General features: G+C 54.9%; 1 protein-coding gene across 3 annotated transcripts in view; it reads right to left on the bottom strand.

Annotated features, from left to right (window-relative positions):
* The window catches only part of LOC139279447 (uncharacterized oxidoreductase YjmC-like), a 465,174-nt gene that overhangs the window by 164,785 nt on the left and 272,700 nt on the right, over nucleotides 1–27,689 (bottom strand). The window lies entirely within an intron of this gene.

Here is a 27,689-nt window from a genome sequence, read left to right as displayed (position 1 = left end):
GGATGGGGCAGTGTCTATGGATGGCGATCGGGGCAGTGTTTATGGATGGTGATTGGGGCAGTGTCTATGGATGGTGATCGAGGCTGTGTCTATGGATGGTGGATGGGGCAGTGTCTATGGATGGTGATCGGGGCAGTGTCTATGGATGGTGATCGGGGCAGTGTCTGTGGATGGTGATCGGGGCAGTGTATGGATGGTGGATGGGGCAATGTCTATGGATGGTGATCGGGGCAATGTCTATGGATTGTGATCAGGGCAGTGTCTATGGATGGTGATCGGGGCAGTGTCTAAGGGTGGTGATCGGGGCAGTGTCTATGGATGGTGATCGGGGCAGTGTCTATGGATGGTGATCGGGGCAATGTCTATGGATTGTGATTAGGGCAGTGTCTATGGATGGTGATCGGGGCAGTGTCTATGGATGGTGATCGGGGCAGTGTCAATGGTGGTGATCGGGGCAGTGTCTGTGGATGGTGAACGGGGCAGTATCTATGGATGGTGATCGGGGCAGTATCTATGGATGGTGATCGGGGCAGTGTCTATGGATGGTGATCGGGGCAATGTCTATGGATTGTGATTAGGGCAGTGTCTATGGATGGTGATCGGAGCAGTTTCTATGGCTGGTGATCGGGGCAGTGTCTATGGATGGTGGATGTGGCAGTGTCTATGGATGGTGGATGGGGCAGTGTCTGTGGATGGTGATCGTGGCAGTGTCTATGGATGGTGATTGGGGCAGTGTCTATGGATGGTGATCGGAGCAGTGTCTATGGATGGTGGATGGGGCAGTATCTATGGATGGTGATCGGGGCAGTGTCTATGGATGGTGATGGGGGCAGTGTCTATGGATGGTGATCGGGGCAGTGTCTATGGATGGTGGATGGGGCAGTGTCTATGGATGGTGCATGTGGCAGTGTCTATGGATGGCGATCGGGGCAGTGTTTATGGATGGTGATTGGGGCAGTGTCTATGGATGGTGATCGGGGCAGTGTCTATGGATGGTGGATGGGGCAGTGTCTATGGATGGTGATCGGGGCAGTGTCTATGGATGGTGATCGGGGCAGTGTCTGTGGATGGTGATCGGGGCAGTGTCTATGGATGGTGGATGGGGCAATGTCTATGGATGGTGATCGGGGCAATGTCTATGGATTGTGATCAGGGCAGTGTCTATGGATGGTGATCGGGGCAGTGTCTAAGGGTGGTGATCGGGGCAGTGTCTATGGATGGTGATCGGGGCAGTGTTTATGGATGGTGATCGGAGCAATGTCTATGGATTGTGATTAGGGCAGTGTCTATGGATGGTGATCGGAGCAGTATCTATGGATGGTGATCGGGGCAGTGTCTATGGATGGTGATCGGGTCAGTGTCTATGGTGGTGATCGGGGCAGTGTCTATGGATGGTGAACGGGGCAGTGTCTATGGATGGTGATCGGGGCAGTGTCTATGGATGGTGATCGGGGCAATGTCTATGGATGGTGATCGGGGCAGTGTCTATGGATGGTGATCGGGGCAGTGTCTATGGATGGTGGATGGGGCAGTGTCTATGGATGGTGATCGGGGCAGTGTCTATGGATGGTGGATGGGGCAGTGTCGGTGGATGGTGATCGGGGCAGTGTCTGTGGGTGGTGGATGGGGCAGTGTCTATGGATGGTGATCGGGACAGTGTCTATGGATGGTGGATGGTGCAGTGTCTGTGGATGGTGATCGGGGCAGTGTCTATGGATGGTGGATGGGGCAGCGTCTATGGTTGGTGATCGGGGCAGTGTCTATGGATGGTGGATGGGCCAATGTCTATGGATGGTGGATGGGGCAGTGTCTATGGATGGTGGATGGGGCAGTGTCTGTGGATGGTGATCGGGGCAGTGTTTATGGATGGTGATCAGGGCAGTGTCTATGGATGGTGATCGGAGCAGTGTCTATGGATGGTGATCGGGGCAGTGTCTATGGATGGTGATCGGGGCAGTGTCTAAGGGTGGTGATCGGGGCAGTGTCTATGGATGGTGATCGGGGCAGTGTTTATGGATGGTGATCGGAGCAATGTCTATGGATTGTGATTAGGGCAGTGTCTATGGATGGTGATCGGAGCAGTATCTATGGATGGTGATCGGGGCAGTGTCTATGGATGGTGATCGGGTCAGTGTCTATGGTGGTGATCGGGGCAGTGTCTATGGATGGTGAACGGGGCAGTGTCTATGGATGGTGATCGGGGCAGTGTCTATGGATGGTGATCGGGGCAATGTCTATGGATGGTGATCGGAGCAGTATCTATGGATGGTGATCGGGGCAGTGTCTATGGATGGTGATCGGGTCAGTGTCTATGGTGGTGATCGGGGCAGTGTCTATGGATGGTGAACGGGGCAGTGTCTATGGATGGTGATCGGGGCAGTGTCTATGGATGGTGATCGGGGCAATGTCTATGGATGGTGATCGGGGCAGTGTCTATGGATGGTGATCGGGGCAGTGTCTATGGATGGTGGATGGGGCAGTGTCTATGGATGGTGATCGGGGCAGTGTCTATGGATGGTGGATGGGGCAGTGTCTGTGGATGGTGATCGGGGCAGTGTCTGTGGGTGGTGGATGGGGCAGTGTCGATGGATGGTGATCGGGGCAGTGTCTATGGATGGTGGATGTGGCAGTGTCTATGGATGGTGGATGGGGCAGTGTCTATGGATGGTGATCGTGGCAGTGTCTATGGATGGTGATCGGGGCAGTGTCTATGGATGGTGATCGGAGCAGTGTCTATGGATGGTGGATGGGGCAGTATCTATGGATGGTGATCGGGGCAGTGTCTATGGATGGTGATGAGGGCAGTGTCTATGGATGGTGATCGGGGCAGTGTCTATGGATGGTGGATGGGGCAGTGTCTATGGATGGTGCATGGGGCAGCGTCTATGGATGGTGATCGGGGCAGTGTCTATGGATGGTGGATGGGGCAGTGTCTGTGTATGGTGATCGGGGCAGTGTCTATGGATGTTGGATGGGGCAGTGTCTGTGGATGGTGATCGGGGCGGTGTCTGTGGATGGTGGATGGGGCAGTGTCTGTGGATGGTGGATGGGGCAGTGTCTGTGGATGGTGGATGCGGCAGCGTCTATGGTTGGTGATCGGGGCAGTGTCTATGGATGGTGGATGGGCCAGTGTCTATGGATGGTGGATGGGGCAGTGTCTATGGATGGTGGATGGGGCAGTGTCTATGGATTGTGATCGGGGCAGTGTCTATGGATGGTGATCGGGGCAGTGTCTATGTATGGTGATCGGAGCAGTGTCCATGGATGGTGGATGGGGCAGTGTCTATGGATGGTAATCGGGGCAGTGTCTATGGATGGTGATGGGGTCAGTGTCTTTGGATGGTGATCGGGGCAGTGTCTGTGGATGGTGGATGGGGCAGTGTCTATGGATGGTGGATGGGGCAGTGTCTATGGATGGCGATCGGGGCAGTGTTTATGGATGGTGATTGGGGCAGTGTCTATGGATGGTGATCGGGGCAGTGTCTATAGATGGTGGATGGGGCAGTGTCTATGGATGGTGGATGGGGCAGTGTCTATGGATGGTGATCGGGGCAGTGTATATGGATGGTGCATGGGGCAGTGTCTATGGATGGTGATGGGGCGGTGTCTATGGATGGTGGATGGGGCAGTGTCTATGGATGGTGATCGGGACAGTGTCTATGGATGGTGGATGGGACAGTGTCTATGGATGGTGATCGGGGCAGTGTCTAATGATGGTGATCGGGGCAGTGTCTAAGGGTGGTGATCGGGGCAGTGTCTATGGATGGTGATCGGGGCAGTGTCTATGGATGGTGATCGGAGCAATGTCTATGGATTGTGATTAGGGCAGTGTCTATGGATGGTGATCGGAGCAGTATCTATGGATGGTGATCGGGGCAGTGTCTATGGATGGTGATCGGGGCAGTGTCTATGGTGGTGATCGGGGCAGTGTCTGTGGATGGTGAACGGGGCAGTGTCTATGGATGGTGATCGGGGCAGTGTCTATGGATGGTGATCGGGGCAGTGTCTATGGATGGTGATCGGGGCAATGTTTATGTACGGTGATCGGGGCAGCGTCTATGGATGGTGATCGGGGCAGTGTCTATGGATGGTGGATGGGGCAGTGTCTATGGATGGTGATCGGGGCAGTGTCTATGGATGGTGGATGGGGCAGTGTCTGTGGATGGTGATCGGGGCAGTGTCTGTGGGTGGTGGATGGGGCAGTGTCTGTGGATGGTGGATGGGGCAGCGTCTATGGTTGGTGATCGGGGCAGTGTCTATGGATGGTGGATGGGGCAGTGTCTATGAATGGTGATCGGGGCAGTGTTTATGGATGGTGATCGGGGCAGTGTCTACGGATGGTGATCGGAGCAGTGTCTATGGATGGTGGATCGGGCAGTGTCTATGGATGGTGATCGGGGCAGTGTCTATGGATGGTGATGGGGGCAGTGTCTATGGATGGTGATCGGGGCAGTGTCGATGGATGGTGGATGGAGCAGTGTCTATGGATGGTGGATGGGGCAGTGTCTATGGATGGCGATCGGGGCAGTGTTTATGGATGGTGATTGGGGCAGTGTCTATGGATGGTGATCGAGGCTGTGTCTATGGATGGTGGATGGGGCAGTGTCTATGGATGGTGATCGGGGCAGTGTCTATGGATGGTGATCGGGGCAGTGTCTGTGGATGGTGATCGGGGCAGTGTCTATGGATGGTGGATGGGGCAATGTCTATGGATGGTGATCGGGGCAATGTCTATGGATTGTGATCAGGGCAGTGTCTATGGATGGTGATCGGGGCAGTGTCTAAGGGTGGTGATCGGGGCAGTGTCTATGGATGGTGATCGGGGCAGTGTCTATGGATGGTGATCGGGGCAGTGTTTATGGATGGTGATCGGGGCAGTGTCTATGGATGGTGATCGGGGCAGTGTCTATGGATGGTGGATGTGGCAGTGTCTATGGATGGTGGATGGGGCAGTGTCTATGGATGGTGATCGTGGCAGTGTCTATGGATGGTGATCGGGGCAGTGTCTATGGATGGTGATCGGAGCAGTGTCTATGGATGGTGGGTGGGGCAGTATCTATGGATGGTGATCGGGGCAGTGTCTATGGATGGTGATGGGGGCAGTGTCTATGGATGGTGATCGGGGCAGTGTCTATGGATGGTGGATGGGGCAGTGTCTATGGATGGTGCATGGGGCAGTGTCTATGGATGGCGATCGGGGCAGTGTTTATGGATGGTGATTGGGGCAGTGTCTATAGATGGTGATCGGGGCAGTGTCTATGGATGGTGGATGGGGCAGTGTCTATGGATGGTGATCGGGGCAGTGTCTATGGATGGTGATCGGGGCAGTGTCTGTGGATGGTGATCGGGGCAGTGTCTATGGATGGTGGATGGGGCAATGTCTATGGATGGTGATCGGGGCAATGTCTATGGATTGTGATCAGGGCCGTGTCTATGGATGGTGATCGGGGCAGTGTCTAAGGGTGGTGATCGGGGCAGTGTCTATGGATGGTGATCGGGGCAGTGTTTATGGATGGTGATCGGAGCAATGTCTATGGATTGTGATTAGGGCAGTATCTATGGATGGTGATCGGAGCAGTGTCTATGGATGGTGATCGGGGCAGTGTCTATGGATGGTGGATGGGGCAGTGTCTATGGATGGTGATCGGGGCAGTGTCTATGGATGGTGGATGGGGCAGTGTCTGTGGATGGTGATCGGGGCAGTGTCTATGGATGGTGGATGGGGCAGTGTCTATGGATGGTGATCGGGGCAGTGTCTATGGATGGTGGATGGGGCAGTGTCTGTGGATGGTGATCGGGGCAGTGTCTGTGGGTGGTGGATGGGGCAGTGTCTATGGATGGTGATCGGGACAGTGTCTATGGATGGTGGATGGGGCAGTGTCTGTGGATGGTGATCGGGGCAGTGTCTGTGGATGGTGGATGGGGCAGTGTCTATGGATGGTGGATGGGGCAGCGTCTATGGTTGGTGATCGGGGCAGTGTCTATGGATGGTGGATGGGCCAATGTCTATGGATGGTGGATGGGGCAGTGTCTATGGATGGTGGATGGGGCAGTGTCTATGGATGGTGATCGGGGCAGTGTTTATGGATGGTGATCGGGGCAGTGTCTATGGATGGTGATCGGAGCAGTGTCTATGGATGGTGATCGGGGCAGTGTCTATGGATGGTGATCGGGGCAGTGTCTAAGGGTGGTGATCGGGGCAGTGTCTATGGATGGTGATCGGGGCAGTGTTTATGGATGGTGATCGGAGCAATGTCTATGGATTGTGATTAGGGCAGTGTCTATGGATGGTGATCGGAGCAGTATCTATGGATGGTGATCGGGGCAGTGTCTATGGATGGTGATCGGGGCAGTGTCTATGGTGGTGATCGGGGCAGTGTCTGTGGATGGTGAACGGGGCAGTGTCTATGGATGGTGATCGGGGCAGTGTCTATAGATGGTGGATGGGGCAGTGTCTATGGATGGTGGATGGGGCAGTGTCTATGGATGGTGATCGGGGCAGTGTATATGGATGGTGCATGGGGCAGTGTCTATGGATGGTGATGGGGCGGTGTCTATGGATGGTGGATGGGGCAGTGTCTATGGATGGTGATCGGGACAGTGTCTATGGATGGTGGATGGGACAGTGTCTATGGATGGTGATCGGGGCAGTGTCTAATGATGGTGATCGGGGCAGTGTCTAAGGGTGGTGATCGGGGCAGTGTCTATGGATGGTGATCGGGGCAGTGTCTATGGATGGTGATCGGAGCAATGTCTATGGATTGTGATTAGGGCAGTGTCTATGGATGGTGATCGGAGCAGTATCTATGGATGGTGATCGGGGCAGTGTCTATGGATGGTGATCGGGGCAGTGTCTATGGTGGTGATCGGGGCAGTGTCTGTGGATGGTGAACGGGGCAGTGTCTATGGATGGTGATCGGGGCAGTGTCTATGGATGGTGATCGGGGCAGTGTCTATGGATGGTGATCGGGGCAATGTTTATGTACGGTGATCGGGGCAGCGTCTATGGATGGTGATCGGGGCAGTGTCTATGGATGGTGGATGGGGCAGTGTCTATGGATGGTGATCGGGGCAGTGTCTATGGATGGTGGATGGGGCAGTGTCTGTGGATGGTGATCGGGGCAGTGTCTGTGGGTGGCGGATGGGGCAGTGTCTGTGGATGGTGGATGGGGCAGCGTCTATGGTTGGTGATCGGGGCAGTGTCTGTGGATGGTGGATGGGGCAGTGTCTATGGATGGTGGATGGGGCAGTGTCTATGAATGGTGATCGGGGCAGTGTTTATGGATGGTGATCGGGGCAGTGTCTACGGATGGTGATCGGAGCAGTGTCTATGGATGGTGGATCGGGCAGTGTCTATGGATGGTGATCGGGGCAGTGTCTATGGATGGTGATGGGGGCAGTGTCTATGGATGGTGATCGGGGCAGTGTCGATGGATGGTGGATGGAGCAGTGTCTATGGATGGTGGATGGGGCAGTGTCTATGGATGGCGATCGGGGCAGTGTTTATGGATGGTGATTGGGGCAGTGTCTATGGATGGTGATCGAGGCTGTGTCTATGGATGGTGGATGGGGCAGTGTCTATGGATGGTGATCGGGGCAGTGTCTATGGATGGTGATCGGGGCAGTGTCTGTGGATGGTGATCGGGGCAGTGTCTATGGATGGTGGATGGGGCAATGTCTATGGATGGTGATCGGGGCAATGTCTATGGATTGTGATCAGGGCAGTGTCTATGGATGGTGATCGGGGCAGTGTCTAAGGGTGGTGATCGGGGCAGTGTCTATGGATGGTGATCGGGGCAGTGTCTATGGATGGTGATCGGGGCAATGTCTATGGATTGTGATTAGGGCAGTGTCTATGGATGGTGATCGGGGCAGTGTCTATGGATGGTGATCGGGGCAGTGTCAATGGTGGTGATCGGGGCAGTGTCTGTGGATGGTGAACGGGGCAGTATCTATGGATGGTGATCGGGGCAGTATCTATGGATGGTGATCGGGGCAGTGTCTATGGATGGTGATCGGGGCAATGTCTATGGATTGTGATTAGGGCAGTGTCTATGGATGGTGATCGGAGCAGTTTCTATGGATGGTGATCGGGGCAGTGTCTTTGGATGGTGGATGTGGCAGTGTCTATGGATGGTGGATGGGGCAGTGTCTATGGATGGTGATCGTGGCAGTGTCTATGGATGGTGATCGGGGCAGTGTCTATGGATGGTGATCGGAGCAGTGTCTATGGATGGTGGATGGGGCAGTATCTATGGATGGTGATCGGGGCAGTGTCTATGGATGGTGATGGGGGCAGTGTCTATGGATGGTGATCGGGGCAGTGTCTATGGATGGTGGATGGGGCAGTGTCTTTGGATGGTGCATGTGGCAGTGTCTATGGATGGCGATCGGGGCAGTGTTTATGGATGGTGATTGGGGCAGTGTCTATGGATGGTGATCGGGGCAGTGTCTATGGATGGTGGATGGGGCAGTGTCTATGGATGGTGATCGGGGCAGTGTCTATGGATGGTGATCGGTGCAGTGTCTGTGGATGGTGATCGGGGCAGTGTCTATGGATGGTGGATGGGGCAATGTCTATGGATGGTGGATGGGGCAATGTCTATGGATGGTGATCGGGGCAATGTCTATGGATTGTGATCAGGGCAGTGTCTATGGATGGTGATCGGGGCAGTGTCTAAGGGTGGTGATCGGGGCAGTGTCTATGGATGGTGATCGGGGCAGTGTTTATGGATGGTGATCGGAGCAATGTCTATGGATTGTGATTAGGGCAGTGTCTATGGATGGTGATCGGAGCAGTATCTATGGATGGTGATCGGGGCAGTGTCTATGGATGGTGATCGGGTCAGTGTCTATGGTGGTGATCGGGGCAGTGTCTATGGATGGTGAACGGGGCAGTGTCTATGGATGGTGATCGGGGCAGTGTCTATGGATGGTGATCGGGGCAATGTCTATGGATGGTGATCGGGGCAGTGTCTATGGATGGTGATCGGGGCAGTGTCTATGGATGGTGGATGGGGCAGTGTCTATGGATGGTGATCGGGGCAGTGTCTATGGATGGTGGATGGGGCAGTGTCTGTGGATGGTGATCGGGGCAGTGTCTGTGGGTGGTGGATGGGGCAGTGTCTATGGATGGTGATCGGGACAGTGTCTATGGATGGCGGATGGGGCAGTGTCTGTGGATGGTGATCGGGGCAGTGTCTGTGGATGGTGGATGGGGCAGTGTCTATGGATGGTGGATGGGGCAGCGTCTATGGTTGGTGATCGGGGCAGTGTCTATGGATGGTGGATGGGCCAATGTCTATGGATGGTGGATGGGGCAGTGTCTATGGATGGTGGATGGGGCAGTGTCTGTGGATGGTGATCGGGGCAGTGTTTATGGATGGTGATCGGGGCAGTGTCTATGGATGGTGATCGGAGCAGTGTCTATGGATGGTGATCGGGGCAGTGTCTATGGATGGTGATCGGGGCAGTGTCTAAGGGTGGTGATCGGGGCAGTGTCTATGGATGGTGATTGGGGCAGTGTTTATGGATGGTGATCGGAGCAATGTCTATGGATTGTGATTAGGGCAGTGTCTATGGATGGTGATCGGAGCAGTATCTATGGATGGTGATCGGGGCAGTGTCTATGGATGGTGATCGGGGCAGTGTCTATGGATGGTGGATGTGGCAGTGTCTATGGATGGTGGATGGGGCAGTGTCTATGGATGGTGATCGTGGCAGTGTCTATGGATGGTGATCGGGGCAGTGTCTATGGATGGTGATCGGAGCAGTGTCTATGGATGGTGGGTGGGGCAGTATCTATGGATGGTGATCGGGGCAGTGTCTATGGATGGTGATGGGGGCAGTGTCTATGGATGGTGATCGGGGCAGTGTCTATGGATGGTGGATGGGGCAGTGTCTATGGATGGTGCATGGGGCAGTGTCTATGGATGGCGATCGGGGCAGTGTTTATGGATGGTGATTGGGGCAGTGTCTATAGATGGTGATCGGGGCAGTGTCTATGGATGGTGGATGGGGCAGTGTCTATGGATGGTGATCGGGGCAGTGTCTATGGATGGTGATCGGGGCAGTGTCTGTGGATGGTGATCGGGGCAGTGTCTATGGATGGTGGATGGGGCAATGTCTATGGATGGTGATCGGGGCAATGTCTATGGATTGTGATCAGGGCAGTGTCTATGGATGGTGATCGGGGCAGTGTCTAAGGGTGGTGATCGGGGCAGTGTCTATGGATGGTGATCGGGGCAGTGTTTATGGATGGTGATCGGAGCAATGTCTATGGATTGTGATTAGGGCAGTATCTATGGATGGTGATCGGAGCAGTGTCTATGGATGGTGATCGGGGCAGTGTCTATGGATGGTGGATGGGGCAGTGTCTATGGATGGTGATCGGGGCAGTGTCTATGGATGGTGGATGGGGCAGTGTCTGTGGATGGTGATCGGGGCAGTGTCTATGGATGGTGGATGGGGCAGTGTCTATGGATGGTGATCGGGGCAGTGTCTATGGATGGTGGATGGGGCAGTGTCTGTGGATGGTGATCGGGGCAGTGTCTGTGGGTGGTGGATGGGGCAGTGTCTATGGATGGTGATCGGGACAGTGTCTATGGATGGTGGATGGGGCAGTGTCTGTGGATGGTGATCGGGGCAGTGTCTGTGGATGGTGGATGGGGCAGTGTCTATGGATGGTGGATGGGGCAGCGTCTATGGTTGGTGATCGGGGCAGTGTCTATGGATGGTGGATGGGCCAATGTCTATGGATGGTGGATGGGGCAGTGTCTATGGATGGTGGATGGGGCAGTGTCTATGGATGGTGATCGGGGCAGTGTTTATGGATGGTGATCGGGGCAGTGTCTATGGATGGTGATCGGAGCAGTGTCTATGGATGGTGATCGGGGCAGTGTCTATGGATGGTGATCGGGGCAGTGTCTAAGGGTGGTGATCGGGGCAGTGTCTATGGATGGTGATCGGGGCAGTGTTTATGGATGGTGATCGGAGCAATGTCTATGGATTGTGATTAGGGCAGTGTCTATGGATGGTGATCGGAGCAGTATCTATGGATGGTGATCGGGGCAGTGTCTCTGGATGGTGATCGGGGCAGTGTCTATGGTGATGATCTGGGCAGTGTCTGTGGATGGTGAACGGGGCAGTGTCTATGGATGGTGATTGGGGCAGTGTCTATGGATGGTGATCGGGGCAATGTCTATGGATGGTGATCGGGGCAGTGTCTATGGATGGTGATCGGGGCAGTGTCTATGGATGGTGGATGGGGCAGTGTCTATGGATGGTGATCGGGGCAGTGTCTATGGATGGTGGATGGGGCAGTGTCTGTGGATGGTGATCGGGGCAGTGTCTGTGGGTGGTGGATGGGGCAGTGTCTATGGATGGTGATCGGGACAGTGTCTATGGATGGTGGATGGGGCAGTGTCTGTGGATGGTGATCGGGGCAGTGTCTGTGGATGGTGGATGGGGCAGTGTCTATGGATGGTGGATGGGGCAGCGTCTATGGTTGGTGATCGGGGCAGTGTCTATGGATGGTGGATGGGCCAATGTCTATGGATGGTGGATGGGGCAGTGTCTATGGATGGTGGATGGGGCAGTGTCTATGGATGGTGATCGGGGCAGTGTTTATGGATGGTGATCGGGGCAGTGTCTATGGATGGTGATCAGAGCAGTGTCTATGGATTGTGATTAGGGCAGTGTCTCTGGATGGTGATCGGAGCAGTATCTATGGATGGTGATCGGGGCAGTGTCTATGGATGGTGATCGGGGCAGTGTCTATGGATGGTGGATGTGGCAGTGTCTATGGATGGTGGATGGGGCAGTGTCTATGGATGGTGATCGTGGCAGTGTCTATGGATGGTGATCGGGGCAGTGTCTATGGATGGTGATCGGAGCAGTGTCTATGGATGGTGGGTGGGGCAGTATCTATGGATGGTGATCGGGGCAGTGTCTATGGATGGTGATGGGGGCAGTGTCTATGGATGGTGATCGGGGCAGTGTCTATGGATGGTGGATGGGGCAGTGTCTATGGATGGTGCATGGGGCAGTGTCTATGGATGGCGATCGGGGCAGTGTTTATGGATGGTGATTGGGGCAGTGTCTATAGATGGTGATCGGGGCAGTGTCTATGGATGGTGGATGGGGCAGTGTCTATGGATGGTGATCGGGGCAGTGTCTATGGATGGTGATCGGGGCAGTGTCTGTGGATGGTGATCGGGGCAGTGTCTATGGATGGTGGATGGGGCAATGTCTATGGATGGTGATCGGGGCAATGTCTATGGATTGTGATCTGGGCAGTGTCTGTGGATGGTGAACGGGGCAGTGTCTATGGATGGTGATCGGGGTAGTGTCTATGGATGGTGATCGGGGCAGTGTCTATGGATGGTGATCGTGGCAGTGTCTATGGATGGTGATCGGGGCAGTGTCTATGGATGGTGATCGGAGCAGTGTCTATGGATGGTGGGTGGGGCAGTATCTATGGATGGTGATCGGGGCAGTGTCTATGGATGGTGATGGGGGCAGTGTCTATGGATGGTGATCGGGGCAGTGTCTATGGATGGTGGATGGGGCAGTGTCTATGGATGGTGCATGGGGCAGTGTCTATGGATGGTGATCGGGGCAGTGTCTATGGTGGTGATCGGGGCAGTGTCTATGGATGGTGGATGGGGCAGTGTCCATGGATGGTGCATGGGGCAGTGTCTATGGATGCCGATCGGGGCAGTGTTTATGGATGGTGATTGGGGCAGTGTCAATGGTGGTGATCGGGGCAGTGTCTGTGGATGGTGAACGGGGCAGTATCTATGGATGGTGATCGGGGCAGTATCTATCGATGGTGATGGGGGCAGTGTCTATGGATGGTGATCGGGGCAATGTCTATGGATTGTGATTAGGGCAGTGTCTATGGATGGTGATCGGAGCAGTTTCTATGGCTGGTGATCGGGGCAGTGTCTATGGATGGTGGATGTGGCAGTGTCTATGGATGGTGGATGGGGCAGTGACTATGGATGGTGATCGGGGCAGTGTCTATGGATGGTGATCGGGGCAGTGTCTATGGATGGTGATCGGAGCAGTGTCTATGGATGGTGGATGGGGCAGTATCTATGGATGGTGATCGGGGCAGTGTCTATGGATGGTGATGGGGGCAGTGTCTATGGATGGTGATCGGGGCAATGTCTATGGATGGTGGATGGGGCAGTGTCTATGGATGGTGGATGGGGCAGTGTCTATGGATGCCGATCGGGGCAGTGTTTATGGATGGTGATCGGGGCAGTGTCTATGGATGGTGATCGGGGCAGTGTCTATGGTGGTGATCGGGGCAGTGTCTGTGGATCGTGAACGGGGCAGTGTCTATGGATGGTGATCGAGGCAATGTCTATGGATTGTGATTACGGCACTGTCTATGGATGGTGATCGGAGCAGTATCTATGGATGGTGATCGGGGCAGTGTCTATGGATGGTGATCGGGGCAGTGTCTATGGTGATGATCTGGGCAGTGTCTGTGGATGGTGAACGGGGCAGTGTCTATGGATGGTGATCGGGGTAGTGTCTATGGATGGTGATCGGGGCAGTGTCTATGGATGGTGATCGGGGCAATGTTTATGGACAGTGATCGGGGCAGCGTCTATGGATGGTGATCGGGGCAGTGTCTATGGATGGTGGATGGGGCAGTGTCTGTGTATGGTGATCGGGGCAGTGTCTATGGATGATGGATGGGGCAGTGTCTGTGGATGGTGATCGGGGCGGTGTCTGTGGATGGTGGATGGGGCAGTGTCTATGGATGGTGGATGGGGCAGTGTCTATGGATGGTGATCGGGGCAGTGTATATGGATGGTGGATGGGACAGTGTCTATGGATGGTGATCGGGGCAGTGTCTAATGATGGTGATCGGGGCAGTGTCTAAGGGTGGTGATCGGGGCAGTGTCTATGGATGGTGATCGGGGCAGTGTCTATGGATGGTGATCGGACCAATGTCTATGGATTGTGATTAGGGCAGTGTCTATGGATGGTGATCGGAGCAGTATCTATGGATGGTGATCGGGGCAGTGTCTATGGATGGTGATCGGGGCAGTGTCTATGGTGGTGATCGGGGCAGTATCTGTGGATGGTGAACGGGGCAGTGTCTATGGATGGTGATCGGGGCAGTGTCTATGGATGGTGATCGGGGCAGTGTCTATGGATGGTGATCGGGGCAATGTTTATGTACGGTGATCGGGGCAGCGTCTATGGATGGTGATCGGGGCAGTGTCTATGGATGGTGGATGGGGCAGTGTCTATGGATGGTGATCGGGGCAGTGTCTATGGATGGTGGATGGGGCAGTGTCTGTGGATGGTGATCGGGGCAGTGTCTGTGGGTGGTGGATGGGGCAGTGTCTGTGGATGGTGGATCGGGCAGCGTCTATGGTTGGTGATCGGGGCAGTGTCTATGGATGGTGGATGGGGCAGTGTCTATGGATGGTGGATGGGGCAGTGTCTATGAATGGTGATCGGGGCAGTGTTTATGGATGGTGATCGGGGCAGTGTATACGGATGGTGATCGGAGCAGTGTCTATGGATGGTGGATCGGGCAGTGTCTATGGATGGTGATCGGGGCAGTGTCTATGGATGGTGATCGGGGCAGTGTCTATGGATGGTGATCGGGGCAGTGTCTAAGGGTGGTGATCGGGGCAGTGTCTATGGATGGTGATCGGGGCAGTGTTTATGGATGGTGATCGGAGCAATGTCTATGGATTGTGATTAGGGCAGTGTCTATGGATGGTGATCGGAGCAGTATCTATGGATGGTGATCGGGGCAGTGTCTATGGATGGTGATCGGGTCAGTGTCTATGGTGGTGATCGGGGCAGTGTCTATGGATGGTGAACGGGGCAGTGTCTATGGATGGTGATCGGGGCAGTGTCTATGGATGGTGATCGGGGCAATGTCTATGGATGGTGATCGGAGCAGTATCTATGGATGGTGATCGGGGCAGTGTCTATGGATGGTGATCGGGTCAGTGTCTATGGTGGTGATCGGGGCAGTGTCTATGGATGGTGAACGGGGCAGTGTCTATGGATGGTGATCGGGGCAGTGTCTATGGATGGTGATCGGGGCAATGTCTATGGATGGTGATCGGGGCAGTGTCTATGGATGGTGATCGGGGCAGTGTCTATGGATGGTGGATGGGGCAGTGTCTATGGATGGTGATCGGGGCAGTGTCTATGGATGGTGGATGGGGCAGTGTCTGTGGATGGTGATCGGGGCAGTGTCTGTGGGTGGTGGATGGGGCAGTGTCGATGGATGGTGATCGGGGCAGTGTCTATGGATGGTGGATGTGGCAGTGTCTATGGATGGTGGATGGGGCAGTGTCTATGGATGGTGATCGTGGCAGTGTCTATGGATGGTGATCGGGGCAGTGTCTATGGATGGTGATCGGAGCAGTGTCTATGGATGGTGGATGGGGCAGTATCTATGGATGGTGATCGGGGCAGTGTCTATGGATGTTGGATGGGGCAGTGTCTGTGGATGGTGATCGGGGCGGTGTCTGTGGATGGTGGATGGGGCAGTGTCTGTGGATGGTGGATGGGGCAGTGTCTATGGATGGTGCATGGGGCAGCGTCTATGGATGGTGATCGGGGCAGTGTCTATGGATGGTGGATGGGGCAGTGTCTGTGTATGGTGATCGGGGCAGTGTCTATGGATGTTGGATGGGGCAGTGTCTGTGGATGGTGATCGGGGCGGTGTCTGTGGATGGTGGATGGGGCAGTGTCTGTGGATGGTGGATGGGGCAGTGTCTGTGGATGGTGGATGCGGCAGCGTCTATGGTTGGTGATCGGGGCAGTGTCTATGGATGGTGGATGGGCCAGTGTCTATGGATGGTGGATGGGGCAGTGTCTATGGATGGTGGATGGGGCAGTGTCTATGGATTGTGATCGGGGCAGTGTCTATGGATGGTGATCGGGGCAGTGTCTATGTATGGTGATCGGAGCAGTGTCCATGGATGGTGGATGGGGCAGTGTCTATGGATGGTAATCGGGGCAGTGTCTATGGATGGTGATGGGGTCAGTGTCTTTGGATGGTGATCGGGGCAGTGTCTGTGGATGGTGGATGGGGCAGTGTCTATGGATGGTGGATGGGGCAGTGTCTATGGATGGCGATCGGGGCAGTGTTTATGGATGGTGATTGGGGCAGTGTCTATGGATGGTGATCGGGGCAGTGTCTATAGATGGTGGATGGGGCAGTGTCTATGGATGGTGGATGGGGCAGTGTCTATGGATGGTGATCGGGGCAGTGTATATGGATGGTGCATGGGGCAGTGTCTATGGATGGTGATGGGGCGGTGTCTATGGATGGTGGATGGGGCAGTGTCTATGGATGGTGATCGGGACAGTGTCTATGGATGGTGGATGGGACAGTGTCTATGGATGGTGATCGGGGCAGTGTCTAATGATGGTGATCGGGGCAGTGTCTAAGGGTGGTGATCGGGGCAGTGTCTATGGATGGTGATCGGGGCAGTGTCTATGGATGGTGATCGGAGCAATGTCTATGGATTGTGATTAGGGCAGTGTCTATGGATGGTGATCGGAGCAGTATCTATGGATGGTGATCGGGGCAGTGTCTATGGATGGTGATCGGGGCAGTGTCTATGGTGGTGATCGGGGCAGTGTCTGTGGATGGTGAACGGGGCAGTGTCTATGGATGGTGATCGGGGCAGTGTCTATGGATGGTGATCGGGGCAGTGTCTATGGATGGTGATCGGGGCAATGTTTATGTACGGTGATCGGGGCAGCGTCTATGGATGGTGATCGGGGCAGTGTCTATGGATGGTGGATGGGGCAGTGTCTATGGATGGTGATCGGGGCAGTGTCTATGGATGGTGCATGGGGCAGTGTCTGTGGATGGTGATCGGGGCAGTGTCTGTGGGTGGTGGATGGGGCAGTGTCTGTGGATGGTGGATGGGGCAGCGTCTATGGTTGGTGATCGGGGCAGTGTCTATGGATGGTGGATGGGGCAGTGTCTATGAATGGTGATCGGGGCAGTGTTTATGGATGGTGATCGGGGCAGTGTCTACGGATGGTGATCGGAGCAGTGTCTATGGATGGTGGATCGGGCAGTGTCTATGGATGGTGATCGGGGCAGTGTCTATGGATGGTGATGGGGGCAGTGTCTATGGATGGTGATCGGGGCAGTGTCGATGGATGGTGGATGGAGCAGTGTCTATGGATGGTGGATGGGGCAGTGTCTATGGATGGCGATCGGGGCAGTGTTTATGGATGGTGATTGGGGCAGTGTCTATGGATGGTGATCGAGGCTGTGTCTATGGATGGTGGATGGGGCAGTGTCTATGGATGGTGATCGGGGCAGTGTCTATGGATGGTGATCGGGGCAGTGTCTGTGGATGGTGATCGGGGCAGTGTCTATGGATGGTGGATGGGGCAATGTCTATGGATGGTGATCGGGGCAATGTCTATGGATTGTGATCAGGGCAGTGTCTATGGATGGTGATCGGGGCAGTGTCTAAGGGTGGTGATCGGGGCAGTGTCTATGGATGGTGATCGGGGCAGTGTCTATGGATGGTGATCGGGGCAATGTCTATGGATTGTGATTAGGGCAGTGTCTATGGATGGTGATCGGGGCAGTGTCTATGGATGGTGATCGGGGCAGTGTCAATGGTGGTGATCGGGGCAGTGTCTGTGGATGGTGAACGGGGCAGTATCTATGGATGGTGATCGGGGCAGTATCTATGGATGGTGATCGGGGCAGTGTCTATGGATGGTGATCGGGGCAATGTCTATGGATTGTGATTAGGGCAGTGTCTATGGATGGTGATCGGAGCAGTTTCTATGGATGGTGATCGGGGCAGTGTCTATGGATGGTGGATGTGGCAGTGTCTATGGATGGTGGATGGGGCAGTGTCTATGGATGGTGATCGTGGCAGTGTCTATGGATGGTGATCGGGGCAGTGTCTATGGATGGTGATCGGAGCAGTGTCTATGGATGGTGGATGGGGCAGTATCTATGGATGGTGATCGGGGCAGTGTCTATGGATGGTGATGGGGGCAGTGTCTATGGATGGTGATCGGGGCAGTGTCTATGGATGGTGGATGGGGCAGTGTCTTTGGATGGTGCATGTGGCAGTGTCTATGGATGGCGATCGGGGCAGTGTTTATGGATGGTGATTGGGGCAGTGTCTATGGATGGTGATCGGGGCAGTGTCTATGGATGGTGGATGGGGCAGTGTCTATGGATGGTGATCGGGGCAGTGTCTATGGATGGTGGATGGGGCAGTGTCTATGGATGGTGATCGGGACAGTGTCTATGGATGGTGGATGGGACAGTGTCTATGGATGGTGATCGGGGCAGTGTCTAATGATGGTGATCGGGGCAGTGTCTAAGGGTGGTGATCGGGGCAGTGTCTATGGATGGTGATCGGGGCAGTGTCTATGGATGGTGATCGGAGCAATGTCTATGGATTGTGATTAGGGCAGTGTCTATGGATGGTGATCGGAGCAGTATCTATGGATGGTGATCGGGGCAGTGTCTATGGATGGTGATCGGGGCAGTGTCTATGGTGGTGATCGGGGCAGTGTCTGTGGATGGTGAACGGGGCAGTGTCTATGGATGGTGATCGGGGCAGTGTCTATGGATGGTGATCGGGGCAGTGTCTATGGATGGTGATCGGGGCAATGTTTATGTACGGTGATCGGGGCAGCGTCTATGGATGGTGATCGGGGCAGTGTCTATGGATGGTGGATGGGGCAGTGTCTATGGATGGTGATCGGGGCAGTGTCTATGGATGGTGGATGGGGCAGTGTCTGTGGATGGTGATCGGGGCAGTGTCTGTGGGTGGTGGATGGGGCAGTGTCTGTGGATGGTGGATGGGGCAGCGTCTATGGTTGGTGATCGGGGCAGTGTCTATGGATGGTGGATGGGGCAGTGTCTATGAATGGTGATCGGGGCAGTGTTTATGGATGGTGATCGGGGCAGTGTCTACGGATGGTGATCGGAGCAGTGTCTATGGATGGTGGATCGGGCAGTGTCTATGGATGGTGATCGGGGCAGTGTCTATGGATGGTGATGGGGGCATTGTCTATGGATGGTGATCGGGGCAGTGTCTATGGATGGCGATCGGGGCAGTGTTTATGGATGGTGATTGGGGCAGTGTCTATGGATGGTGATCGAGGCTGTGTCTATGGATGGTGGATGGGGCAGTGTCTATGGATGGTGATCGGGGCAGTGTCTATGGATGGTGATCGGGGCAGTGTCTGTGGATGGTGATCGGGGCAGTGTCTATGGATGGTGGATGGGGCAATGTCTATGGATGGTGATCGGGGCAATGTCTATGGATTGTGATCAGGGCAGTGTCTATGGATGGTGATCGGGGCAGTGTCTAAGGGTGGTGATCGGGGCAGTGTCTATGGATGGTGATCGTGGCAGTGTCTATGGATGGTGATCGGGGCAGTGTCTATGGATGGTGATCGGAGCAGTGTCTATGGATGGTGGATGGGGCAGTATCTATGGATGGTGATCGGGGCAGTGTCTATGGATGGTGATGGGGGCAGTGTCTATGGATGGTGATCGGGGCAGTGTCTATGGATGGTGGATGGGGCAGTGTCTTTGGATGGTGCATGTGGCAGTGTCTATGGATGGCGATCGGGGCAGTGTTTATGGATGGTGATTGGGGCAGTGTCTATGGATGGTGATCGGGGCAGTGTCTATGGATGGTGGATGGGGCAGTGTCTATGGATGGTGATCGGGGCAGTGTCTATGGATGGTGATCGGGGCAGTGTCTGTGGATGGTGATCGGGGCAGTGTCTATGGATGGTGGATGGGGCAATGTCTATGGATGGTGGATGGGGCAATGTCTATGGATGGTGATCGGGGCAATGTCTATGGATTGTGATCAGGGCAGTGTCTATGGATGGTGATCGGGGCAGTGTCTAAGGGTGGTGATCGGGGCAATGTCTATGGATGGTGATCGGGGCAGTGTTTATGGATGGTGATCGGAGCAATGTCTATGGATTGTGATTAGGGCAGTGTCTATGGATGGTGATCGGAGCAGTATCTATGGATGGTGATCGGGGCAGTGTCTATGGATGGTGATCGGGTCAGTGTCTATGGATGGTGAACGGGGCAGTGTCTATGGATGGTGATCGGGGCAGTGTCTATGGATGGTGATCGGGGCAATGTCTATGGATGGTGATCGGGGCAGTGTCTATGGATGGTGATCGGGGCAGTGTCTATGGATGGTGGATGGGGCAGTGTCTATGGATGGTGATCGGGGCAGTGTCTATGGATGGTGGATGGGGCAGTGTCTGTGGATGGTGATCGGGGCAGTGTCTGTGGGTGGTGGATGGGGCAGTGTCTATGGATGGTGATCGGGACAGTGTCTATGGATGGCGGATGGGGCAGTGTCTGTGGAGGGTGATCGGGGCAGTGTCTGTGGATGGTGGATGGGGCAGTGTCTATGGATGGTGGATGGGGCAGCGTCTATGGTTGGTGATCGGGGCAGTGTCTATGGATGGTGGATGGGCCAATGTCTATGGATGGTGGATGGGGCAGTGTCTATGGATGGTGGATGGGGCAGTGTCTGTGGATGGTGATCGGGGCAGTGTTTATGGATGGTGATCGGGGCAGTGTCTATGGATGGTGATCGGAGCAGTGTCTATGGATGGTGATCGGGGCAGTGTCTATGGATGGTGATCGGGGCAGTGTCTAAGGGTGGTGATCGGGGCAGTGTCTATGGATGGTGATTGGGGCAGTGTTTATGGATGGTGATCGGAGCAATGTCTATGGATTGTGATTAGGGCAGTGTCTATGGATGGTGATCGGAGCAGTATCTATGGATGGTGATCGGGGCAGTGTCTATGGATGGTGATCGGGGCAGTGTCTATGGATGGTGGATGTGGCAGTGTCTATGGATGGTGAATGGGGCAGTGTCTATGGATGGTGATCGTGGCAGTGTCTATGGATGGTGATCGGGGCAGTGTCTATGGATGGTGATCGGAGCAGTGTCTATGGATGGTGGGTGGGGCAGTATCTATGGATGGTGATCGGGGCAGTGTCTATGGATGGTGATGGGGGCAGTGTCTATGGATGGTGATCGGGGCAGTGTCTATGGATGGTGGATGGGGCAGTGTCTATGGATGGTGCATGGGGCAGTGTCTATGGATGGCGATCGGGGCAGTGTTTATGGATGGTGATTGGGGCAGTGTCTATAGATGGTGATCGGGGCAGTGTCTATGGATGGTGGATGGGGCAGTGTCTATGGATGGTGATCGGGGCAGTGTCTATGGATGGTGATCGGGGCAGTGTCTGTGGATGGTGATCGGGGCAGTGTCTATGGATGGTGGATGGGGCAATGTCTATGGATGGTGATCGGGGCAATGTCTATGGATTGTGATCAGGGCAGTGTCTATGGATGGTGATCGGGGCAGTGTCTAAGGGTGGTGATCGGGGCAGTGTCTATGGATGGTGATCGGGGCAGTGTTTATGGATGGTGATCGGAGCAATGTCTATGGATTGTGATTAGGGCAGTATCTATGGATGGTGATCGGAGCAGTGTCTATGGATGGTGATCGGGGCAGTGTCTATGGATGGTGGATGGGGCAGTGTCTATGGATGGTGATCGGGGCAGTGTCTATGGATGGTGGATGGGGCAGTGTCTGTGGATGGTGATCGGGGCAGTGTCTATGGATGGTGGATGGGGCAGTGTCTATGGATGGTGATCGGGGCAGTGTCTATGGATGGTGGATGGGGCAGTGTCTGTGGATGGTGATCGGGGCAGTGTCTGTGGGTGGTGGATGGGGCAGTGTCTATGGATGGTGATCGGGACAGTGTCTATGGATGGTGGATTGGGCAGTGTCTGTGGATGGTGATCGGGGCAGTGTCTGTGGATGGTGGATGGGGCAGTGTCTATGGATGGTGGATGGGGCAGCGTCTATGGTTGGTGATCGGGGCAGTGTCTATGGATGGTGGATGGGCCAATGTCTATGGATGGTGGATGGGGCAGTGTCTATGGATGGTGGATGGGGCAGTGTCTATGGATGGTGATCGGGGCAGTGTTTATGGATGGTGATCGGGGCAGTGTCTATGGATGGTGATCGGAGCAGTGTCTATGGATGGTGATCGGGGCAGTGTCTATGGATGGTGATCGGGGCAGTGTCTAAGGGTGGTGATCGGGGCAGTGTCTATGGATGGTGATCGGGGCAGTGTTTATGGATGGTGATCGGAGCAATGTCTATGGATTGTGATTAGGGCAGTGTCTATGGATGGTGATCGGAGCAGTATCTATGGATGGTGATCGGGGCAGTGTCTATGGATGGTGATCGGGGCAGTGTCTATGGTGGTGATCGGGGCAGTGTCTGTGGATGGTGAACGGGGCAGTGTCTATGGATGGTGATTGGGGCAGTGTCTATGGATGGTGATCGGGGCAATGTCTATGGATGGTGATCGGGGCAGTGTCTATGGATGGTGATCGGGGCAGTGTCTATGGATGGTGGATGGGGCAGTGTCTATGGATGGTGATCGGGGCAGTGTCTATGGATGGTGGATGGGGCAGTGTCTGTGGATGGTGATCGGGGCAGTGTCTGTGGGTGGTGGATGGGGCAGTGTCTATGGATGGTGATCGGGACAGTGTCTATGGATGGTGGATGGGGCAGTGTCTGTGGATGGTGATCGGGGCAGTGTCTGTGGATGGTGGATGGGGCAGTGTCTATGGATGGTGGATGGGGCAGCGTCTATGGTTGGTGATCGGGGCAGTGTCTATGGATGGTGGATGGGCCAATGTCTATGGATGGTGGATGGGGCAGTGTCTATGGATGGTGGATGGGGCAGTGTCTATGGATGGTGATCGGGGCAGTGTTTATGGATGGTGATCGGGGCAGTGTCTATGGATGGTGATCAGAGCAGTGTCTATGGATTGTGATTAGGGCAGTGTCTATGGATGGTGATCGGAGCAGTATCTATGGATGGTGATCGGGGCAGTGTCTATGGATGGTGATCGGGGCAGTGTATATGGATGGTGGATGTGGCAGTGTCTATGGATGGTGGATGGGGCAGTGTCTATGGATGGTGATCGTGGCAGTGTCTATGGATGGTGATCGGGGCAGTGTCTATGGATGGTGATCGGAGCAGTGTCTATGGATGGTGGGTGGGGCAGTATCTATGGATGGTGATCGGGGCAGTGTCTATGGATGGTGATGGGGGCATTGTCTATGGATGGTGATCGGGGCAGTGTCTATGGATGGTGGATGGGGCAGTGTCTATGGATGGTGCATGGGGCAGTGTCTATGGATGGCGATCGGGGCAGTGTTTATGGATGGTGATTGGGGCAGTGTCTATAGATGGTGATCGGGGCAGTGTCTATGGATGGTGGATGGGGCAGTGTCTATGGATGGTGATCGGGGCAGTGTCTATGGATGGTGATCGGGGCAGTGTCTGTGGATGGTGATCGGGGCAGTGTCTATGGATGGTGGATGGGGCAATGTCTATGGATGGTGATCGGGGCAATGTCTATGGATTGTGATCAGGGCAGTGTCTATGGATGGTGATCGGGGCAGTGTCTAAGGGTGGTGATCGGGGCAGTGTCTATGGATGGTGATCGGGGCAGTGTTTATGGATGGTGATCGGAGCAATGTCTATGGATTGTGATTAGGGCAGTATCTATGGATGGTGATCGGAGCAGTATCTATGGATGGTGATCGGGGCAGTGTCTATGGATGGTGATCGGGGCAGTGTCTATGGTGGTGATCGGGGCAGTGTCTGTGGATGGTGAACGGGGCAGTGTCTATGGATGGTGATCGGGGCAGTGTCTATGGATGGTGATCGGGGCAATGTCTATGGATGGTGATCGGGGCAGTGTCTATGGATGGTGATCGGGGCAGTGTCTATGGATGGTGGATGGGGCAGTGTCTATGGATGGTGATCGGGGCAGTGTCTATGGATGGTGGATGGGGCAGTGTCTGTGGATGGTGATCGGGGCAGTGTCTGTGGGTGGTGGATGGGGCAGTGTCTATGGATGGTGATCGGGACAGTGTCTATGGATGGTGGATGGGGCAGTGTCTGTGGATGGTGATCGGGGCAGTGTCTGTGGATGGTGGATGGGGCAGTGTCTATGGATGGTGGATGGGGCAGCGTCTATGGTTGGTGATCGGGGCAGTGTCTATGGATGGTGGATGGGCCAATGTCTATGGATGGTGGATGGGGCAGTGTCTATGGATGGTGGATGGGGCAGTGTCTATGGATGGTGATCGGGGCAGTGTTTATGGATGGTGATCGGGGCAGTGTCTATGGATGGTGATCGGAGCAGTGTCTATGGATGGTGATCGGGGCAGTGTCTATGGATGGTGATCGGGGCAGTGTCTAAGGGTGGTGATCGGGGCAGTGTCTATGGATGGTGATCGGGGCAGTGTTTATGGATGGTGATCGGAGCAATGTCTATGGATTGTGATTAGGGCAGTGTCTATGGATGGTGATCGGAGCAGTATCTATGGATGGTGATCGGGGCAGTGTCTATGGATGGTGATCGGGGCAGTGTCTATGGTGGTGATCGGGGCAGTGTCTGTGGATGGTGAACGGGGCAGTGTCTATGGATGGTGATTGGGGCAGTGTCTATGGATGGTGATCGGGGCAATGTCTATGGATGGTGATCGGGGCAGTGTCTATGGATGGTGATCGGGGCAGTGTCTATGGATGGTGGATGGGGCAGTGTCTATGGATGGTGATCGGGGCAGTGTCTATGGATGGTGGATGGGGCAGTGTCTGTGGATGGTGATCGGGGCAGTGTCTGTGGGTGGTGGATGGGGCAGTGTCTATGGATGGTGATCGGGACAGTGTCTATGGATGGTGGATGGGGCAGTGTCTGTGGATGGTGATCGGGGCAGTGTCTGTGGATGGTGGATGGGGCAGTGTCTATGGATGGTGGATGGGGCAGCGTCTATAGATGGTGATCGGGGCAGTGTCTTTGGATGGTGGATGGGGCAGTGTCTATGGATGGTGATCGGGGCAGTGTCTATGGATGGTGATCGGGGCAGTGTCTATGGATGGTGATCGGAGCAGTGTCTATGGATGGTGGGTGGGGCAGTATCTATGGATGGTGATCGGGGCAGTGTCTATGGATGGTGATCGGGGCAGTGTCTGTGGATGGTGATCGGAGCAGTGTCTATGGATGGTGGGTGGGGCAGTATCTATGGATGGTGATCGGGGCAGTGTCTATGGATGGTGATCGGAGCAGTGTCTATGGATGGTGGGTGGGGCAGTATCTATGGATGGTGATCGGGGCAGTGTCTATGGATGGTGATGGGGGCAGTGTCTATGGATGGTGATCGGGGCAGTGTCTATGGATGGTGGATGGGGCAGTGTCTATGGATGGTGCATGGGGCAGTGTCTATGGATGGCGATCGGGGCAGTGTTTATGGATGGTGATTGGGGCAGTGTCTATAGATGGTGATCGGGGCAGTGTCTATGGATGGTGGATGGGGCAGTGTCTATGGATGGTGATCGGGGCAGTGTCTATGGATGGTGATCGGGGCAGTGTCTGTGGATGGTGATAGGGGCAGTGTCTATGGATGGTGGATGGGGCAATGTCTATGGATGGTGATCGGGGCAATGTCTATGGATTGTGATCAGGGCAGTGTCTATGGATGGTGATCGGGGCAGTGTCTAAGGGTGGTGATCGGGGCAGTGTCTATGGATGGTGATCGGGGCAGTGTTTATGGATGGTGATCGGAGCAATGTCTATGGATTGTGATTAGGGCAGTATCTATGGATGGTGATCGGAGCAGTATCTATGGATGGTGATCGGGGCAGTGTCTATGGATGGTGATCGGGGCAGTGTCTATGGTGGTGATCGGGGCAGTGTCTGTGGATGGTGAACGGGGCAGTGTCTATGGATGGTGATCGGGGCAGTGTCTATGGATGGTGATCGGGGCAATGTCTATGGATGGTGATCGGGGCAGTGTCTATGGATGGTGATCGGGGCAGTGTCTATGGATGGTGGATGGGGCAGTGTCTATGGATGGTGATCGGGGCAGTGTCTATGGATGGTGGATGGGGCAGTGTCTGTGGATGGTGATCGGGGCAGTGTCTGTGGGTGGTGGATGGGGCAGTGTCTATGGATGGTGATCGGGACAGTGTCTATGGATGGTGGATGGGGCAGTGTCTGTGGATGGTGATCGGGGCAGTGTCTGTGGATGGTGGATGGGGCAGTGTCTATGGATGGTGGATGGGGCAGCGTCTATGGTTGGTGATCGGGGCAGTGTCTATGGATGGTGGATGGGCCAATGTCTATGGATGGTGGATGGGGCAGTGTCTATGGATGGTGGATGGGGCAGTGTCTATGGATGGTGATCGGGGCAGTGTTTATGGATGGTGATCGGGGCAGTGTCTATGGATGGTGATCGGAGCAGTGTCTATGGATGGTGATCGGGGCAGTGTCTATGGATGGTGATCGGGGCAGTGTCTAAGGGTGGTGATCGGGGCAGTGTCTATGGATGGTGATCGGGGCAGTGTTTATGGATGGTGATCGGAGCAATGTCTATGGATTGTGATTAGGGCAGTGTCTATGGATGGTGATCGGAGCAGTATCTATGGATGGTGATCGGGGCAGTGTCTATGGATGGTGATCGGGGCAGTGTCTATGGTGGTGATCGGGGCAGTGTCTGTGGATGGTGAATGGGGCAGTGTCTATGGATGGTGATTGGGGCAGTGTCTATGGATGGTGATCGGGGCAATGTCTATGGATGGTGATCGGGGCAGTGTCTATGGATGGTGATCGGGGCAGTGTCTATGGATGGTGGATGGGGCAGTGTCTATGGATGGTGATCGGGGCAGTGTCTATGGATGGTGGATGGGGCAGTGTCTGTGGATGGTGATCGGGGCAGTGTCTGTGGGTGGTGGATGGGGCAGTGTCTATGGATGGTGATCGGGACAGTGTCTATGGATGGTGGATGGGGCAGTGTCTGTGGATGGTGATCGGGGCAGTGTCTGTGGATGGTGGATGGGGCAGTGTCTATGGATGGTGGATGGGGCAGCGTCTATGGTTGGTGATCGGGGCAGTGTCTATGGATGGTGGATGGGCCAATGTCTATGGATGGTGGATGGGGCAGTGTCTATGGATGGTGGATGGGGCAGTGTCTATGGATGGTGATCGGGGCAGTGTTTATGGATGGTGATCGGGGCAGTGTCTATGGATGGTGATCGGAGCAGTGTCTATGGATTGTGATTAGGGCAGTGTCTATGGATGGTGATCGGAGCAGTATCTATGGATGGTGATCGGTGCAGTGTCTATGGATGGTGATCGGGGCAGTGTCTATGGATGGTGGATGTGGCAGTGTCTATGGATGGTGGATGGGGCAGTGTCTATGGATGGTGATCGTGGCAGGGTCTATGAATGGTGATCGGGGCAGTGTCTATGGATGGTGATCGGAGCAGTGTCTATGGATGGTAGGTGGGGCAGTATCTATGGATGGTGATCGGGGCAGTGTCTATGGATGGTGATGGGGGCAGTGTCTATGGATGGTGATCGGGGCAGTGTCTATGGATGGTGGATGGGGCAGTGTCTATGGATGGTGCATGGGGCAGTGTCTATGGATGGCGATCGGGGCAGTGTTTATGGATGGTGATTGGGGCAGTGTCTATAGATGGTGATCGGGGCAGTGTCTATGGATGGTGGATGGGGCAGTGTCTATGGATGGTGATCGGGGCAGTGTCTATG

Source organism: Pristiophorus japonicus, chromosome 14 (genome assembly GCF_044704955.1).
Source record: "Pristiophorus japonicus isolate sPriJap1 chromosome 14, sPriJap1.hap1, whole genome shotgun sequence".
Classification (NCBI taxonomy): Eukaryota; Metazoa; Chordata; class Chondrichthyes; family Pristiophoridae; genus Pristiophorus; species Pristiophorus japonicus.
The sequence above is the reverse complement of the archived record's forward strand: the minus strand, read 5'-3'. Positions and strand labels throughout refer to the sequence as shown.